Here is a 20,540-nt window from a genome sequence, read left to right on the forward strand (position 1 = left end):
TCATTAATCCATTAAGAATTAATTTTGGGGGCTTCCTGGTGGTGCAGTGGTTGAGAGTCCGCCTGCCGATGCAGGGGACACGGGTTCGTGCCCCGGTCCGGGAAGATCCCGCTGAGCCTGCGCGTCCGGAGCCTGCGCTCCGCAACGGGAGGGGCCACAACAGTGAGAGGCCCGCGTATCGCAAAAAAAAAAAAAAAAAAAAAAAGAATTAATTGTTGTGTATGGTGTATGATAGAAATCTAATTTTACTCTTTTTTTAAAATTTATTTATTTATTTATTTTTGGATGTATTGGGTCTTTGTTGCTGTGCACAGGCTTTCTCTAGTTGCGGCGAGCAGGGGCTACTCTTCATTGCGGTGTGCAGGCTTCTTATTGTGGTGGTTTCTCTTGTTGCGGAGCACGGGCTCTAGGCATGTGGGCTTCAGTAGTTGTGGCTCGTGGGCTCAGTAGTTGTGGGGCACAGGCTTAGCTGCTCCGCGGCATGATCTTCCCGGACCAGGGCTCGAACCCGTGTCCCCTGCATGGGTAGGTGGATTCTTAACCACTGCGCCACCAGGGGAGCCCTTCACTCCTTTTTATGTGGATAACCAAGTGTCCTGGCTCCATCCTTTTCCCATAGCCACTATCTCATATGTCAAGTTTCCATATATGGTTGGTCTGCCTCTGAGCTGTTTGTTCATTTGGTTACTTTGTCAACCTACGTTAATGGCATCTGTTCTCTTTATCAGGAGGGGACAATGAGGTATTGAGAGAGACTGATCCTGGGTTAACTGGGCACTTACTGTCCGGCATTGTAATTGCACCTGGCTATGGACGAGGTGGTTGGAATTGGCCTGCTAGTTGAATAAAGTCCATGCACTCATGGAGCTCAAAGATACATATATTTAAATCCCGATGATGTAACGTGGTAAGTGTGGTAATAGAGGAATAGATGACATGATATGAGAAAAAAACAGCAAAGAAACAACTAACTAGTATTTGGGTGTCCAAGAAGGTAACGGGGGGGTGACCATTTCAAATGAGCTGAGGTCTAGAGGTACACAAATTTAATATCAAATCCCAGTGCTCCTACTTATTAGCTGTGTGACCCTGAAAAATTCTCAAGACATCGCTGAGCCTCAACTTCCTGTCTATTCAACAGAGGTAATAATAATACTTACCTCAGAAGGTGGCTGGGAACATTAAAACAAACCACATATCAGGAGCACTTAGCCCAGGGCCTGACACAGTGGAAGTACTCAATAAATGTACACCTATCAATTCATTCATCCAATAATATTAACTGAGTACCTACTATGTGCCAGGCATGGTAATAGGCTATAAGTACAAGTGTGAGAAGGCAAATGGTCTTTGCTCTCATGTAGCTTTTGGTCAACCAGGATACACATATGCTTATAAAATATTCACACAAATATATCATTACAGATTTGATGAGTGCTATAAAGGGAAATTATAGCATGCTAGGACAGAACAGAAGAGGGAAACCTGATTTATGATGAGTGTTTTTATTATCACTACACATTTCTGAGCTGGGACTTGAAGGGTGGATAGGAGTTTATGGGCACAGCAAGCGGGGATGGCCATTCCAGGCAGACTAGACTTCAGAGGAAAAGGCATGAGATGCGAAAGCTTTTCTCTAGGTCAGGGGCAAGTGCCCCCTCACTCAGGACCCCCCTCACTGCCCAAAGACTTAGAGGGATTCCTCATGTCCACCTTTTCCAGGGAAAAGGCAGGAGAAATTGAGTGCCTGTGGCCTCCAAACATGTCTGGTGGCTCAGTGAACTCTGATCTTTTGTCAGTGTGATAAACTGTTCTCAATCCACTGACCAGCTCCTTGGTAATACTGGGCTGAAGATAAATGGTGAAAATGGCTTAGATGAGCTGGATTACTCCCGTGAAGTAATCCCGTTAATGTTGGTCAAAAATGTATTTAGGACTGACCTCAGTTTGGCACTCCAAAGCTCAAAGATAAAAAGAAGTGCTCAGAGAAAAGAAAGTAAAGTGATTAAAAGATTTTCCAAGACGTATGTGAAGTATTCTTACAAGCTAACGGTGCATACTGTTTGCCATTTAGAGCAGATGGGACAAAGAGTTATATTTGCAAGAAGGGAAATACAGATGCTTGTGAGGAGGTTTTCTGGAACAAGTACAATTCAATAGTTCTCAAATTGCAGTGTATATCAGAGTCCCTCCAGGAGCCTGTTAAAAATTTAGACTCCCTCTGCAGTGATGGCCATTGTCAATGTGCTCATGAGTCTGCATGGGTTCTCTCCCAGCCGGAGAGCCCTGGCTCCGCCCACTCCACACCACAGCTTAGCGCTAGGTCTGGGGCAGACGCGTCCTGGGAGAAGTTTGCCACAGAGGCAGCCCAGATCCCAGGGGGCAGGACAGCCACCTCAGTTCCTGCAGCCACTATGCCCCGACCCCCAGCCCCAGGCTACTCCACACCAGAGCCTTGCACTAGATCTGGGACAAACACAACAGAGAAAGGGTTGGGCAGCTTCTGAGCAGAACTGACGCTGCCTGTGTGGGCAGTGCATAGGTCCTTACTTGCTTCAGCATCACCTCCTTTGAGGCAGGGCTCACACTCACAGGCAATGGATCCTACTGAACCCAACCCTCAGGGCTTCTAATCCAACAACTGGCAGGGGGGCAGACCCCACCCCTGCCAGGGTGGCAAGAGAGGAAGCCCCATCTCATATCCTGCACAGGCTCTAGATACTACAACACCTACCACACCCCCTGTCCAGGGGATAACAGCCAGCACACCCTGAGGAAAGACGTGACTGGTGTCCATACCGAAACCAGCCCTTGCATGAAAACGTGGGACATACGTAGTCTACACAGGGACGTTCTCACATAAAAACACCCTTTCAAGACCACAGCAGATAACTGTTTCTCTTAAATTTATAGAGACAGAGAAAGTTAAGTAAAATGAAAAGGCAGAGGAACTACACCCAATCAAAAGAACAAGAGAAATCCTCTGAAAGAACAAATTATGAAACAGAGCTCATCTGTCTACTAGACCCCAAGTTCAAAAAGGTGGTAATAAAAATGCTAACCGAACTAAGAAAGATTATCAATAGAAACACAGATCACTGTAACAGGAACTAGAAACTATAAACATGAACCAATAAAAAATAGACAATTCCATTGCTGAGATAAAAACCAATCTAGAAGCAATGAATAGCAGACTAAATGACACAGAAGAATGAATAAGTGATCTGGAAGATAGGATAATGCAAATCACCCAATCAGAACAGCAGACAGAAAGACAAATGAAAAAAAAAAAAAAGAAAGCAACATATAAGATCTATGGGATAATATAAAACATGCCAACCTATGCATAATAGGGGTTCCAGAAGGAGAAGAGAGAGGGAAGGGGATCAAAAAATGTATTTGAAGAAATTATGGCTGAAAACTCCTCAAACCTAAAGAAGGAAACAGATATCCAGGTACAGGAAGCACAGAGAGTCCCAAACAAGATGAACCCAAAAAGACCAAGACACATTATAATTAAAATGGCAAATGTTAAAGAGAGGATTCTAAAGACAGCAAGAGAAAAACAGAGAGTCAGTTACAAGGGAAGCCCCATAAGGCTATCAGTTGATTTCTCTGCAGAAACTTTGCAGGCCAGAAGGGAGTGGCATGATATATTCAAAAAACCTGCAACCTAGGATATTCTACCCATCAAGATTAGCATTTAGAATAGAAGGAGAGGTAAAGAGTTTCTCAGACAAGCAAAAACTAAAAGAATTCAGCAATACTAAATCTACACTAAAAGAAATATTGAAGGGTCTTCTCTAAATAGGAAAGAAGGGCATCCAGCTGCAAGATTGGCCTGTCCATCCTCAACAGCGACCTGGACAGTTTAGGGGCCGATTACCCACACCTGGATGCATTTTGTTCCCAACATCACCTCTGGTCACCTTGTGGTAGAAAGCCTCCTGAAGCAGCTAGGCCAGGACCCTTTCTTTCTTTCTTTTTTTTTTTTTTGCGGTACGCGGGCCTCTCATTGTTGTGGCCCCTCCCGTTGCGGAGCACAGGCTCTGGACGTGCAGGCTCAGCAGCCATGGCTCCGCGGCATGTGGGATCTTCCCGGACCGGGGCACGAACCCGTGTCCTCTGCATCGGCAGGTGGACTCTCAACCACTGCGCCACCAGGGAAGCCCAGGACCCTTTCTTTGACATGCACATGATGGTGTCCAGGCCGGAACAGTGGTTAAAACCAATGGCTGTAGCAGGAGCCAATCAATATACTTTTCATCTCGAGGCTACTGAGAACCCGGCGGCTTTGATCAAAGACATTCGGGAGAATGGAATGAAGGTTGGCCTTGCTATCAAACCAGGAACTACAGTTGAGTATTTGGCACCATGGGCTCATCAGATAGATATGGCCTTGGTTATGACACTGGAAGCTGGGTTTGGAAGGCAGAAATTCATGGAAGATATGATGCCAAAGGTTCACTAGTTGAGGACCCAGTTCCCGTCTTTGGACATTGAGGTTGATGGTGGAGTAGGTCCTGACACCATCCATAAATGCGCAGAGGCAGGAGCTAACGTGATTGTATCTGGCAGTGTCATTATGAGGAGTGAAGACCCCAGATCTGTGATCAACCTGTTAAGAAATGTTTGCTTAGAAGCTGCTCAGAAACGCTCTCTCGATCAATGGAACCACAAGGAGTCCAGTGTTTCTGCTTACGAGATCTAGTTTTTACTGGAAAACAAGACTATTACCTACCAAATTGTACCACAGTTCAGGCAGTGCTGCTTTTCTGAGCAATTATTCATTCCAGTGACTAAAATCCATTTTGCAGAATGTTCCAAGAGGTTAGAAATTGGTGTGTATTACATTTTCAGTGATGCAATTTAAAGATTAGTGTGGTAAAATACCATTTTTACTGGGAGACTTGATTTTTATAAAGAGTAAAAATATGGCTATATCAAGGTTATGAACAGAAATGTGTCTTAATGCCTAAGAAAGGCATATTAGCTACTATGAAAAAAATTTTTTTCTGAATTTCTAAAAAGAATTTTCTTTGCTTCTTGGCTTTTCTGAAAGCAAAGGAAGTCCGGTTTTTCCTGTTTCATGTCATTTTTGACTTGTGTATGTGCGTGATAACTAAGTTGGGATCTGACTGGGATGGCTCTTCTAGCTTCAAAAACATCTATTTTTTACTTTGCACCTTATATTTGATACATAAAAAAAACAATGTATTATGAAGTCCAGGGATTTTCAGGTGGTCTGTTGTAAAACGCAGGCACAAGTTTTATCAGGGTGTTTTCTTTGTTAGCTTTGCTCTAGGGGCAGGTTATTCAGTGGTTCTTCCCCCAACCCCCACCCACCCTCCACCAACCCCATTTCCCCTTTTTCTTAATCACACCCGCTATTCTTAAGTACATAAGATGTTTTCCTAGCTCTATGCTAAAAGGAAAGGAAGGCCTCTATTTGGAAGTAATATTAAGTTGAATCCTGACTCTCTTCCCCTTTCTATTTGTTTGACCTTAGCAAACCAATCCAACCAACCTCTCTGAGCTGATTATTAACTGATTTATATATTGAATATAATCATAACAACAGTAGGGGGTTGTGTTGAGGATTAAGAGATACTATTAATTATATATGTAAAGCTTCCACTACTATTCCTAGAATTGTAGGGTAGTAGAATTTGAGGATGCTCAATACAAAGTAGCTATCATATAAATTTATGCTTTGTAGATTATAAAGTATGTTGATATAATCTCATTAAACCTACAAATCAGTCCTAAAAAAAAAAAAAAGGAAAGAAGCAAGACTCTATAAGAAAGGGAAAATCACAATAGAAAAGGCAATATATGAAAGGATTGAAGATCACTTAAATAAGCCAGTACCAAGATTAAAAAATAATTAAAATTATAAAAGAGGTTATAACCACAATAAACAGTAAAAGGATAAGCATGAAGATGTAAAATAGGATGTCAAAATCACAAAATGTAGGAGAGGGGAGTATAAAATGTAGATCTTTTAGAATGTGTCTGAACTTAAATGACTATCCATTTAAAGCAAGTAGATATAGTTATGGGTCAACATACTTGAAATCTATGGTAAACACAAATGAAAAACATACAATAGCTTCACAAAAACCAAAAAAGAAAGGAACTCAAGTATACAAAAGAAAATCATCAAATCACAAAAAGAAAAACAAAAAGAAGAAGAAATGAAAAAAGAACTACAAAAACAACTGGAAAACAAGGATTAAAATGGCAGTAAGTATATATCTATCAATAATTACTTTAAATGTCAATGGACTAAATGCTCCAATCAAAAGACACAGAATGGCAGATTGGATAAAAAAACAAGAACCTACAATGTGCTGCCTATAAGAGACTCACTTCAGGGCAAAAGTTACACACAGACTGAAAGTAAGGGCATAGAAAAATATATTTCATGCAAATGGAAATGACAAGAAAGTGGGAGTAGCAAAACTCGTATCAGACAAAATAGACTTTAAAACAAAGGTCATAAAGAAAGACAAAGAAGGCATTATATAATGATAAAGCAATCAATACTAGAAGAGGATATTACACTCGTTAACATATATGCACCCAATATAGGAGCACCTAAATATATAAAACGAATACTAACAGACATAAAGGCAGAAATTGACAATGATACAATAACAATAGGAGACTTTAACACCCCACTAACATCAATGGACAAATCATCCATACAGAAAATCAACAAGGCAACAGAGGTCCTAAAAGATACAATAAACCAGTTGGAATTAATTGATATCTACAAGACACTACATTCAAAAAACACAGAATACACATTCTTTTCAATTGCTCATGGAACATTATCTAGGATAGACCACATACTAGGTCACAAAATAAGCCTCAACAAATTTAAGAGGGCAGAAATTATTTCAAGCTTCTTTTCTGACCACAATGGAATGAAACTGGAAATCAACCACAGAAAGAAAAATGAGAAAAAAACGAACATGTGGAGACTAAACAATATGCTACTAAAAGAAACCAACAGGTCAGCAGTAAAACCAAAGAAATCAGAAAATATCTCGAGACAAATGAAAATGAAAACACCACTTTACAAAATCTATGTTTTGCAGCAAAAGCAGTTCTAAGAGGGAAGTTCATAGTGATACAGACCTTCCTCAAGAAACAAGAAAAATCACAAAGACCACAAAAGACCTAGAATTGCCAAAGCAATCCTGAGGAAAAAGAACAAAGCTGGAGGTATAACTCTTCCAGACTTTGGACTATACTACAAAGATACAGTAATCAAAACAGTGTGATATTGGCACAAAAACAGACATATGGATCAATGGAATAGAATAGAGAGCCCCAAATAAACCCACACATCTAGGATCAATTAATCTATGACAAAGGAGGCAAGAATATACAATGGGAAAGACAGTCTCTTCAGCAAGTGATGTTGGGAAAGCTGGACAGCCACATGTAAATCAATGAAATTAGAACATTCTCTCACACCACATTCAAGAATAAACTCAAAATGGCTTAAAGATCTAAATATAAGACATGACACTATAAAACTCCTAGAAGAGAACACAGGCAAAACATTCTCTGACATAAATTGTAGCAATATTTTCTTAGATCAGTCACCCAAGGCAAAAGAAATAAAAGCAAATATAAACAAATGGAAACTAATCAAAGTTAAAAGCTTTTGCATAGCAAAGGAAACCATCCAAAAACAAAAAGACAACCTACAGAATAGGAGAAAATATTTTCAAACAATGTGACTGACAAGGGGTTAATATCCAACATATGTAAACAGCTCATACAACTCAATATCAAAAAACACAAACAACCCAATTGAAAAATGGGCAGAAGACCTAAATAGACATTTTTCCAAAGACATACAGAAGGCCAATAGGCACATGAAAAGATGCTCAACATTGCTAATCATCAGAGAAATGCAAATCAAAACCACAGTGAGGTATCACCCACACCGGTCAGAAAGGCTTTCATCAAAAAGTCTACAGATAGTAAACGCTGGAGAGGATGTGGAGAAAAGGGAACCCTCATATACCATTGGTGAGAATGTAAATTGCTGCAGTCACTATGAAAAACAGCATGGAGGTTCTTTAAAAAACAAAAATAGACCTACCATATGATCCAGCAATCCTACTCCTGGGTATATATCTGGAAAAAACAAAAACTCTAATTTGAAAAGATACATGCACCCCAGTGTTCATAGTAGCACTATTTACAATAGGCATGACATGGAAACAACCCAGTGTCTATCAACAGATGGTTGCTTTAGGAAGATGTGGTATATATACATGTATATATGGACTATTACTCAGCCATAAAAAGAATGAAATATTGCCATTTGCAGCAACATGGATGGACCTAGAGAATACCATACTAAGTAGGTCAGTCAGAGAAAGACAAATAATATATCACTTATATGTGGAATCTAAAAAATAATACAAATGAATTTATATACAAAACAGAAACAGACTCATAGACATAGAAAACAAACTTATGGTTACCAAAGGGGAGAGGGAAGGTGGGGGAGGGATAAATAAGGAGTATGGGATTAACAGATACACACTATTATATATAAAATAGAAAAGCAACAAGGATTTACTGTATAGCACAGGGAAGTACTCAATATCTTGTAATAACCTATAATGGAATATAATCAGAAAAAATAACTGAATCACTTTGCTGTACACCTGAAACTAACACAATATTATAAATCTACTATAATTCAATTAAAAAACAGGGGAGAGGATCAGCAGGTGGTAGGTCCATTTGTGCCACAATCTATAAACACTTAATAACTGAATAAAAACATTTCTAATAAACTTCTCGGGCTGTAAAAAATAATTTAGACTCCCTGGCCATTCCCAAGGCTCAGCAGGTGTTCCCTGGGCTCCATATTTTTAACAAGCTCCAGAGAAGATTCTGATGCTTGAGGACACCCTTTGAAAAACCTTGTAGATTTAGCATCTTAAACTTTTCCCTTTTTTTGTCTTTGATTGCAAATTCTTCTTTCGAAGAGTCTCAAGAATTGCTCTTTCTTTTCCATTCCCCCTTCCCCTGCCTCATCGTCAGCTGCGGGTCCCGAGCACAATTCCCGGGGCAGGTCAGCTGTCATGTCGGTGTCACTGCTCCTCTGTGGCTCCACTCCGAGATAGAGCCTGCTCAGAGACCCTTCTCTTTCCACCCCAAAATAGAAGGACACTCTTTTCAAGCAACAGTGTTCTCAGCCAGCAGTGGACAGTCTGCACTGAACGTGATCACTCTTCCAAGGGGCTGGGCTGGGGGCAGCGGCAGGACACACCCCATGCAGGCGTCTTTCTCTTTCTCTTTTGTCTTGAAATAAAGCACACAGATTTCAAATTTCCTGTATCCTAGATTTCTCTCTTCTGGAGACACTCTCCAAAAGAGTGGCTTTCAGGGGCCGAACCTCGGGTCTGGGGGCTTGATCTTTGATCCCCAACACCCTTCCCTTTCCTCCCGGGAAGCCCAAGGTCTTTAATGCACTGCGCCCTCTAGAGGCCTGCTGTGGCATGCCAGTTAAATCCCGCGGAGGTTCTCACTACATCTTGACGCCAAATGAAAAACCCAGCGTAAGGAGCCCGTGGTGAAATGGGTCAGGGAAATGGGGAAAACGTTTTAAAGTCGCTGTTTCGCTTAGAAGAAAAATCTTGGCCTTAACTCTGACAACCAGTTTCTCTGGACAGCTCCCAGTTTCTTTAGTACATTTTCGCGTGAAGTCTGCCCTGTCCCAAAATTTTCTGAGATGCCCAAACGCCTAATTTTCAGTCTAGATTCCTTGTTTGTATGAATCTCTCCATAAGTTTGTCAAATCCAGGTTTTCTAGGCTGACTTGATTTTATCCTTTACAAAAAATCTTACTCAATTTAGGATGGGAGAAAAAAAAACCATGAGAAACATCCACACTGCATGGATGCGTTTTCATAAACTCACCTACTGTCTGCAGATAGTTTTTGTGGTGGTCTTGATGAATTGATGAAAGAGAAGAACCTGAGGTTTTGCAAGGTTTTCTGCAGGAGGAAACTCAGAAGGACCTGAACTCTCTCCTGCCTGCACCCGAGATCTACAGACGTAGCCTTTTCTGGAGAGCCGGACGTTTCACAGGACCAAGACTCAGCAAAAGAGACTCGCAGAACTGCGCATGGGAGCCAGAGCTGGAAGACCACATGAAGTGGCCTACCCCGGGGAGAAAACGTGCCCTGGTGTTCTTAGTTAAGAGGTTGCTAACACTTACCTTGAGGGAGAAATTCACATCAGTTTAACCAACCTCGTATGCTTCCAATTCAATTCAAAAAACCTGATGTTGCCAAATAGGAACGTAGGCCCTTATGCATTTCTCAAGTAGAATGAAATAAAATTGACTGTCTATAAAATATTTATCAGATCTAGGCTACTGTTTGAATTACAATGTCTCCTGCAGGCTTTAAAATGTCCTCTCTCTGCTTATTTCATTATTGATTAGGCAGACAAAATTTTTACTTAATGCAGTCAGTGACTGTAATGTGTTTACTGGGATTAATTTACTCACTCTCGAGGATTAATTTAATTCTTTTATGATGGCAATTTTTCCCGGGACTTTTTTTCTCGCCCAAAGGGTCACATCCAAATTTATTAGACTGTTACATGGTTCACAATAATCTGGATATAACTGAATAATTTATGCCTGTGTTTGCCAAGCCTGGCTGCCCATCAGAATTATCTTGAGGAATATATTTTTTTCTTTAATATTCATTTTTATGTATTTATTTGGCTGTGCCAGGTCTTAGTTGCGGCACGTGGGATCTTCGTTGCTGCATGCGGGATCTTTACTTGTGGCAGGCGAATTCTTAGCTGCGGCATATGGGATCTAGTTCCCTGACCAGGGATGGAACCTGGGCCCCCTGCATTGGGAGTGTGGAGTTTTAGTCACTGGACTACCAGGGAAGTCCCTTTTGGGGAGTATCTTATAACTATTTTTTTGATTTTTGGCTGCGTTGGGTCTTTGTTGCTGCGTGCGGGTTTTCTCTAGTTGCGGTGAGCGGAGGCTACTCTTCATTGCGGTGTGCAGGCTTCTCACTGCGGTGGCTTCTCTTGTTGCAGAGAATGGGCTCTAGGTGTGCAGGCTTCAGTAGTTGTGGCTCACAGGCTCAGTAGTTGTGGCTCACAGGCTCTAGAGCGCAGGCTCAGTAGTTGTGGTGCACGGGCTTAGTTGCTCCACGGCATGTGGGATCTTCCCGGACCAGGGATCGAACCCGTGTCCCCTGCATTGGCAGGCGGATTCTTAACCACTGCGCCACCATGGAAGTCCCTTGGGGAATATCTTAAAAATAGAGATTCCCAGGTCTGACCCCAGAGCCAGTGAATCAGAATTTCTGGGGGTGCAGCTGGGACATTCTTCCATTTAAAGATGCTCCCCAGTGATTCAGGGGCAGTAGCCGAGCCCCTCTTGATGGACTAGGGTTTGGAAATTGATCAATACAGTTTAGTCTTGGGTAATTTTAAGGTTAAAATGTTACTAACTTTAAATGTAGAATTTTCTGCTGGTAGCACACATGTCCTTATTTCTTTGCATTTTCCCGTTCACTGGAATTACTCAAGCACCCCTCAGTATATTAGAAGTGAACTTCAGAGGAGGAGGATAAAGGAGGTGAATGAGGTTCAGAGTGGAACCGTGTTGTCACTGGCAGTAGTCAGTGTGGGTGAGGAGGCAGCCCAAACAAGTGGAACAGCCACCTCATGGGCTCTCTCTCTCCCTCCTGCTGGATTAAGCTCTTTGGGTCAGTGTTGCTCCATTAGACTGGATCCCTAAAGATCCTCAGGAAAGCTAGGTGGGTCCCAGGTTATGTGCCAGGGGAATTCACCATGTTCAGTGATGTGAATTGGTACCTGGACACAGGACTTGAAGAATACTGACCTGTAAAGTCACTCGATGAGTAGAGACACAGTCAGACCATTTCAAAGCTCTCAAGACTAAAACACTCAATTATATCTCAATTAAAAAAAAAAGGGTTTCCCTGGTGGCGCAGTGGTTAAGAATCCACCTGCCAATGCAGGGGACACAGGTTCAACCCCTCATCCGGTAAGATCCCACATGCTGTGGAGCAACTAAACCCGTGAGCCACAACTACTGAGCCTGCGCTCTAGAGTCTGGGAGCCACAACTACTGAGCCCATGTGCCACAACTACTGAAGCCTGCACACCTAGAGCCCATGCTCCACAACAAGAGAAGCCACCACAGTGGGAAGCCCGCACACTGCAACGAAGAGTAGCCCCTGCTCGCCACAACTAGAGAAAGCCCGTACGCAGCAATGAACACCCAACACAGCCAAAAAAAAAAAAAAACCAAACATTAAAACATGACAAGAAGAGATTGGTTCAAGATGGCGGAGTAGAAGGATGTGCTCTCACTCCCTCTTGCAAGAACACCAGAATCACAACTAACTGCTGAACAGTCATCGACAGGGAGACACTGGAACTCACCAAAAAAGATACCCCATATCCAAAGACAAAGGAGAAACCACAATGAGTTGGTAAGAGGGGCGCAATCACAGTAAAATCAAATCCCATAACTGCTGGGTGGGTGACTCACAATCTGGAGAACACTTATACCACAGAAGTCCACCCACTGGAGTGAAGGTTCTGAGCCTCACGTCAGGCTTCCAAACCTGGGTGTCCAGCAACAGGAGGAGGAATTCCTAGAGAGTCAGAATTTGAAGGCTAGTGGGATTTGATTGTAGGACTTCAACAGGACTGGGGGAAACAGAGACTCCACTCTTGGAGGGCAACACAAAGTAGTGTGTGCATCGGGACCCAGGGAAAGGAGCAGTGACCCCGCAGGAGACTGAACCAGAACTACCTGCTGGTGTTGGAGGGTCTCCTGCAGAGGCAGGGGGTGGCTCTGTCTCACCCAGAGGACAAGGACACTGGCAGCAGAAGTTCTGGGAAATACTCCTTGGTGTGAGCCCTGCCAGAGTCCGCCATTAGCCACGCCAAAGAGCCCTGGACAGGCTCCAGTGTTCGGCCACCTCAGGCCAAACAACCAACAGGGAGGGAACCCAGCCCCACCCATCAGCAGACAAGTGGATTAAAGTTTTACTGAGCTGTGCCCACCAGAGCAAAGGCCAGCTCTACCCACCACCAGTCCCTCCCATCAGGAAACTTGCACAGGCCTCTTGGAGAGACTCATCCACCAGAGGGCAGACAGCAGAAGCAAGAAGAGCTACGATCCTGCAGCCTGTGGAACAAAAACCACATTCACAGAAAGATAGACAAGATGAAAAGGCAGAGGGCTATGTACCAGATGAAGGAACAAGATAAAACCCCAGAAAAACAACTAAATGAAGTGGAGATAGGCAACCTTCCAGAAAAAGAATTCAGAATAATGATAGTGAAGATGACCCAGGACCTCGGAAAAAGAATGGAGGCGAAGATCGAGAAGATGCAAGAAATGTTTAACGAAGACCTAGAAGAATTAAGGAACAAACAGAGATGAACAATACAATAACTGAAATGAAAAATACACTAGAAGGAATCAATAGCAGAATAACTGAGGCAGAAGAACAGATAAGTGACTTGGAAGACAGAATGGTAGAATTCACTGCTGCAGAAAAGAATAAAGAAAAAAGAATGCAAAGAAATGAAGACAGCCTAAGAGACCTCTGGGACAACATTAAACGCAAAAACATTCGCATTATACGGGTCCCAGAAGGAGAAGAGAGAGAGAAAGGACCCAAGAAAATATTTGAAGAGATTATAGTCGAAAACTTCCCTAACATGGGAAAGGAAATAGCCACCCAAGTCCAGGAAGTGCAGAGAGTCCTATATAGGATAAACCCAAGGAGAAAAACGCCAAGACACAAAGTAATCAAATTGGCAAAAATTAAAGACAAAGAAAAATTATTGAAAGCAGCAAGGGAAAAACAACAAATAACATACGAGGGAATCCCCATAAGGTTAACAGCTGATTTCTCAGCAGAAACTCTACAAGCCAGAAGGGAGTGGCATGATATACTTAAAGTGATGAAAGGGAAGAACCTACAACAAAGATTATTCTACCCAGCAAGGATCTCATTCAGATTCGATGGAGAAATCAAAAGCTTTACAGACAAGCAAAAGCTAAGAGAATCCAGCACCACCAAACCAGCTCTACAACAAATGCTAAAGGAATTTCTCTAAGTGGGAAACACAAGAGAAGAAAAGGACCTACAAAACCAAACCCAAAACAATTAAGAAAATGGTCATAGGAACATACATATCGATAATAACCTTAAACGTGAATGGATTAAATGCTCCAACCAAAAGACACAGGCTTGCTGAATGGATACAAAAACAAGACCCATATAAATGCTGTCTACAAGAGACCCACTTCAGAACTAGGGACACATACAGACGGAAAGTGAGTGGATGGAAAAAGATATTCCATGCAAATGGAAATCAAAAGAAGGCTGGAGTAGCAATATTCATATCAGATAAAACAGACTTTAAAATAAGGAATGTTACAAGAGACAAGGAAGGACACTACATAATGAGCAAGGGATCAATCCAAGAAGAAGATATAACAATTATAAATATATATGCACCCAACATAGGAGCACCTCAATACATAAGGCAACTGCTAACAGCTATAAAAGAGGAAATCGACAGTAACACAATAATAGTGGGGGACTTTAACACCTCACTTACACCAATGGACAGATCATCCAAACAGAAAATTCATAACGATACACAAGCTTTAAAGGAGACAATAGGCCAGATAGATTTAATTGATACTTATAGGACATTCTATCCAAAAACAGCAGATTACACTTTCTTCTCACGTGCGCATGGAACATTCTCCAGGATAGATCACATCTTGGGTCACAAATCAAGCCTCAGTAAATTTAAGAAAGTTGAAATCATATCAAGCATCTTTTCTGACCACAACGCTATGAGATCAATTACAGGGAAAGAAACGTAAAAAACACGAACACATGGAGGCTAAACAATACGTTATTAATTAACGAAGAGATCACTGAAGAAATCAAAGAGGAAATAAAAAAATACCTAGATACAAATGACAATGAAAACATGACGATCCAAAACCTATGGGATGCAGCAAAAGCAATTCTACGAGGGAAGTTTATAGCTATACAAGCCTAACTCAGGAAACAAGAAAAATCTCAAATAAACAATCTACCCTTGCACCTGAAGGAACTAGAGAAAGAAGAACAAACAAAACCCCAAAGTTAGCAGAAGGAAAGAAATCATAAAGATCAGAGCAGAAATAAGTGAAATAGAAACAAAGAAAACGATAGCAAAGATCAATAAAACTAAAAGCTGTTTCTTTGAGAAGATAAACAAAATTGATAAAGCATTAGCCAGAGTCATCAAGAAAAAGAGGGAGAGGACTCAAATCGATAAAATTAGAAATGAAAAAGGAGACGTTACAACAGACACTGCAGAAATACAAAGCATCCTAAGAGACTACTACAAGCAGCTCTATGCCAATAAAATGGACAACCCGGAAGAAATGGAAGAATTCATAGAAAGGTATAACCTTCCAAGACTGAACCAGGATGAAATAGAAAATATGAACAGACCAATCACAAGTAATGAATTTGAAACTGTGATTAAAAATCTTCCAAGAAACAAAAGCCCAGGACCAGATGGCTTTACAGGTGAATTCTATCAAACATTTAGAGAAGAGCTAACACCCATCCTTCTCAAACTCCTCCAAAAAATTGCAGAGGAAGGAGCACTTCCAAACTCATCCTATGAGGCCACCATCACCCTGATACCAAAACCAGACAAAGATACTACAAAAAAAGAAAATTACAGACCAATATCACTGATGAATATAGATGCAAAATCCTCAACAAAATACTAGCAAACAGAATCCAACAACACATTACAAGGATCATACACCATGATCAAGTGGGATTTATCCCAGAGATGCAAGGATTCTTCAATATACGCAAATTAATCAATGTGATACACCATATTAACAAACTGAAGAATAAAAACCATATGATCATCTCAATAGATGCAGAAAAAGCTTTTGACAAAATTCAACGCCCATTTATGATAAAAACTCTCCATAAGGTGGGCATACAGGGAACCTACGTCAACATAATAAAGTCCATATATGACAAACCCAAAGCAAACATCATTATCAATGGTGAAAAACTGAAAGCATTTCCTCCAAGATCAGGAACAAGACAAGGATGTCCACTCACACCACTATTATACAACAGAGTTTTGGAAGTCCCAGCCATGGCACTCAGACAAGAAAAAAAAATAAAAGGAATACAAATTGGAAAAGAAGAAGTAAAACTGTCACTGTTTGCAGATGACATGATACTATATATCGAGAATCCTAAAGGTGCCACCAGAAAACTACTAGAGCTAATCAATGAATTTGGTAAAGTTGTAGGATACGAAATTAATGCACAGAAACCTCTTGCATTCGTATATATTAACGATGAAAAATCTGCAAGAGAAATTAAGGAAACACTCCCATTTACCATTGCAACAAAAAGAATAAAATGCCTAGGAATAAACCTTCCTAGGGAGACAAAAGACCTGTATGCAGAGAACTATAAGACACTGATGAAAGAAATTAAAGATGATACCAACAGATGGAGAGATATACCATGTTCTTGGATTGGAAGAATCAATATTGTGAAAATGACTATACTACCCAAAGCAATCTACAGATTCAATGCAATCCCTATCAAATTACCAATGGCATTTTTTACAGAAGTAGAACAAAACAATTTTTTTTTTTTTTTTTGCGGTACACGGGCCTCTCACTGTTGTGGCCTCTCTCATCATGGAGCACAGGCTCCGGATGCGCAGGCTCATCGGCCATGGCTCACGGGCCTAGCTGCTCCGTGGCATGTGGGATCCTCCCACACTGGGGCATGAACCCGTGTCCCCTGCATCAGCAGGTGGACTCTCAGCCACTTCAACAGGGAAGCCCACAAAATCTTAAAATTTGTATGGAGACACAAAAGACCCCTAATATCCAAAGCAGTCTTGAGGGAAAAAAAACGGAGCTGGAGGAATCAGATTCCCTGACTTTAGACTATAGTACAAAGCTACAGTAATCAAGACAATATGGTACTGGCACAAAAACAGAAATATAGATCAATAGAACAAGATAGAAAGCCCAGAGATAAACCCACGAACCTATGGTCAACTAATCTATGACAAAGGAGGCAAGGATATACAATGGAGAAAAGACAGTCTCTTCAATAAATGGTGCTGGGAAAACTGGACAGCTACATGTAGAAGAATGAAATTAGAACACTCCCTAACATCATACAAAAAAAGAAACTGGAAATGGATTAGAGACCTAAATGTAAGACCAGACACCATAAAACTCTTAGAGGAAAACGTAGGAGGAACACTCTTTGACATAAATCACAGCAAGATCTTTTTTGATCCACCTCCTAGAGTAATGGAAATAAAAACAAAAATAAACAAATGGGACCTAATGAAACTTCAAAGCTTTTGCACAGCAAAGGAAACCATTAACAAGATGAAAAGAAAGCCCTCAGAATGGGAGAAAATATTTGCAAATGAATCAACGGACAAAGGATTAATCTGCAAAATATATACAGCTCATGCAGCTCAATATTAAAAAAACAAACAACCCAATCCAGAAATGGGCAGAAGACCTAAACAGACTTTTCTCCAAAGAAGATAAACAGATGGGCAAGAAGCACATGAAAAGCTGCTCAATATCACTAATTATTAGAGAAATGCAAATCAAAACTACAATGAGGTATTACCTCTCACCAGTTAGAGTGGGCATCATCAGAAAATCTACAAACAATAAATGCTGGAGAGGGTGTGGATAAAAGGGAACCCTCTTGCACTGTTGGTGGGAATGTAAATTGATACAGCCACTATGGAAAATAGTATGGATGTTCCTGAAAAAATGAAAATTGAATTACCATATGACCCAGCAATCCCACTACTGGGCATATACCCAGAGAAAACCATAATTCAAAAAGACACATGCACCCCAATGTTCACTGCAGCTCTATTTACAATAGCCAGCACATGGAAGCAACCTAAATGCCCATTGACAGACAAATGGATAAAGAAGATGTGGTACCTACATACAATGGAGTATTACTCAGCCATAAAAAGGAATGAAATTGGGTCATTTGTAGAGACATGGATGGATCTAGAGACTGTCATACAGAGTGAAGTAAGTCAGAAAGAGAAAAACAAATATCGTATATTAACGCATATATGTGGATCCTAGAAAAATGGTACAGATGAACCAGTTTGCAGGGCAGAAATTGAGACACAGATGTAGAGAACAAACGTATGGACACCAAGCAGGGGAAGCAGTGGGGGTGGTGGTGGTGGTGGTGTGATGAATTGGGAGATTAGATTGACATGTATACACTGATGTGTATAAAATCAATGACTAATAAGAACCTGCTATATAAAAAAAAAAAAAGAAATATGCTGGAATTAGATAGTGATGTCTGCACAACCTTGTGAATAAAAACTCCTGAATTATACACTTAAAAAAAAAAACACAAGAGCAAGCACAACAGTGACAACAAAAACACTAAAAAAACTACAGTGTTGTTTCTTTCCCCCTCCTGTCAATCAATAGGCTTTTCTTTACAGAACAAAGCTCATCCATCTATTTATAGATCAAGGATTTCATGAAAATAAATGTATCTACTAGAAATGGTCCAAACTGCCGCCCCCTCGCCTCTGGGGGTTGTGCCAGTTTACCAGTCACCGAGGGCATATGAGAGTCACCTTACTGAATGCTCTTTTGTCTGTAATAGTTTTTCTGTTGATTTTCTGTTTCTGTGTTTTTCCAGTTATATAGTTCATCATCCCACATAAGGATAATTTTACCTCCTTATTTACAGTTTTTTTGGTTTTGTTTTTTTTTGTGGTACGCGGGCCTCTCACTGTTGTGGCCTCTCCCGTTGCAGAGCACAGACTCCGGACACGCAGGCTCAGCGGCCATGGCTCATGGGCCTAGCCGCTTCATGGCATGTGGGATCTTCCCAGACCGGGGCACGAACCCGTGTCCCCTGCATTGGCAGGTGGACTCCCAACCACTGTACCACCAGGGTAGCCCTATTTCCCTATTTCTTTCTTTTTCAATGACTACTAATTCTAGAGCAATACTAAACCATAATGGGGAGAGTGGGTGTCTTTGTCTTTTTCCTGCCTCTAATGGGAAAACTTCTATTATTTCCTTAGTAAATAAGAAAATTTTGACACTTTATTTTCTTTACTGAGAATTTTAAAAATTGGACATAAAATGTTAAGTTTTATCAAATGCCTTTTGGGAATCTATATAAATTATTTATTAAAATAATTTTTTTATATTAAAATAAGATTGCCCAGGAAATCTAAGACTTCTGATTACCCTGAATCTATCAAAAAAATGTTATGGTGACAACATTACTTGTCATACAGCACAAAAACAAAAATCTAGAAACTGTGAAAATGTCTCTCAATGGGGAAATGGTTAAATATATTATACCACTTTCATATAGTGGAAAATGATTTACCTCTTAAAAAAATCATGAAGTAGATTATATATGCCAAGATGGATCAATCTGCCGTCTGAAATCAAGTAAAAGCGGCAAGCACAATATAGTGTGTGTCCTCATTCGTGTAAACAAGAAAAAGGGACATGCACATATCAATATGGATGTATATACAAAGGAAAATTCTGGAAGGACGTGGAAGGAAATATCAGAAATGTCTGCTTTTGATGAAGGATATGTGTTTGGGGATCTGAGATAATATGCTGTGTTTCAATTTTTTTTAAAAAAACACAAGCATTATTCCTTTTTCAATGAAAAAAAAACAATAACAAAAAAGTAATGATTAAAGTTATTTTGAAAGAAAAAAGGGAGTTCCCTGGTAGTCCAGTGGTTAGGACTTGCTGCTTTCACTGACACAGGCCGGGGTTCAATCCCTGGTTGGGGAACTAAGATCCTGCAAGCCATGCAGTGTGGCCAAAAAAAAAAAAAGAAAAAAATTTTTGTTCATGTAAAAGGTTTAAATGCTAGTAACTAAAAGGCGAAGGATAAGCAATATTAATCATAACTCATTATGGGTCAAATTTGTCATGTAGAGGTTTTTGTGCTTTTTGGTTGTTGTTTTGTTTTGTTTTTGCACGTGAGGTGGGCACCTCTCTCCTCTTACCTTAGTCCCAGTTCTAGGATGGAGCTCCAGCTTCTGGAATTTTCCACAAGCCCCTAGGCCCTCTGCAGTGGGTGCTTATTCCAGCTGAGTTGGCCTCACTCTCGGGGAGTCATGTAGAGCTTTTATAGTAAGTGTCCTCCAAATAGAATTCCCAATTCCATTCTTAATAGAAAATGGAAGCTTCTTTGACTTTGTGCTAACAGGGGCTCTTGCAACCTGAATTAACAAAAGGAAAATGAATTACTAAGTTAGGGCCAACAATATGATGACATACGCTTTTGCAAAAATTATGATTATGAAACTTGAAACGGGAAAATGCCTGCCATAATGATAAGTGAAGAGAGCGAACA

The 20,540-nt window shown here is 40.7% G+C and overlaps 1 long non-coding RNA gene and 1 pseudogene across 1 annotated transcript in view; one reads left to right on the forward strand and one right to left on the reverse strand.

The window, feature by feature from the left end:
• LOC117199848 (uncharacterized) overlaps nucleotides 1-20,540 on the reverse strand; it is a 30,887-nt gene that overhangs the window by 843 nt on the left and 9,504 nt on the right. Inside the window, exon 2 of the long non-coding RNA XR_004481188.2 lies at nucleotides 20,191-20,406. This is a non-coding gene — a long non-coding RNA (uncharacterized LOC117199848). The remainder of the gene's footprint in view (nucleotides 1-20,190; nucleotides 20,407-20,540) is intronic.
• LOC125965381 (ribulose-phosphate 3-epimerase-like) lies at nucleotides 115-5,613 on the forward strand (annotated as a pseudogene).

The sequence above is a fragment of the Orcinus orca genome, chromosome 9 (genome assembly GCF_937001465.1).
Source record: "Orcinus orca chromosome 9, mOrcOrc1.1, whole genome shotgun sequence".
NCBI lineage: Eukaryota > Metazoa > Chordata > Mammalia > Artiodactyla > Delphinidae > Orcinus > Orcinus orca.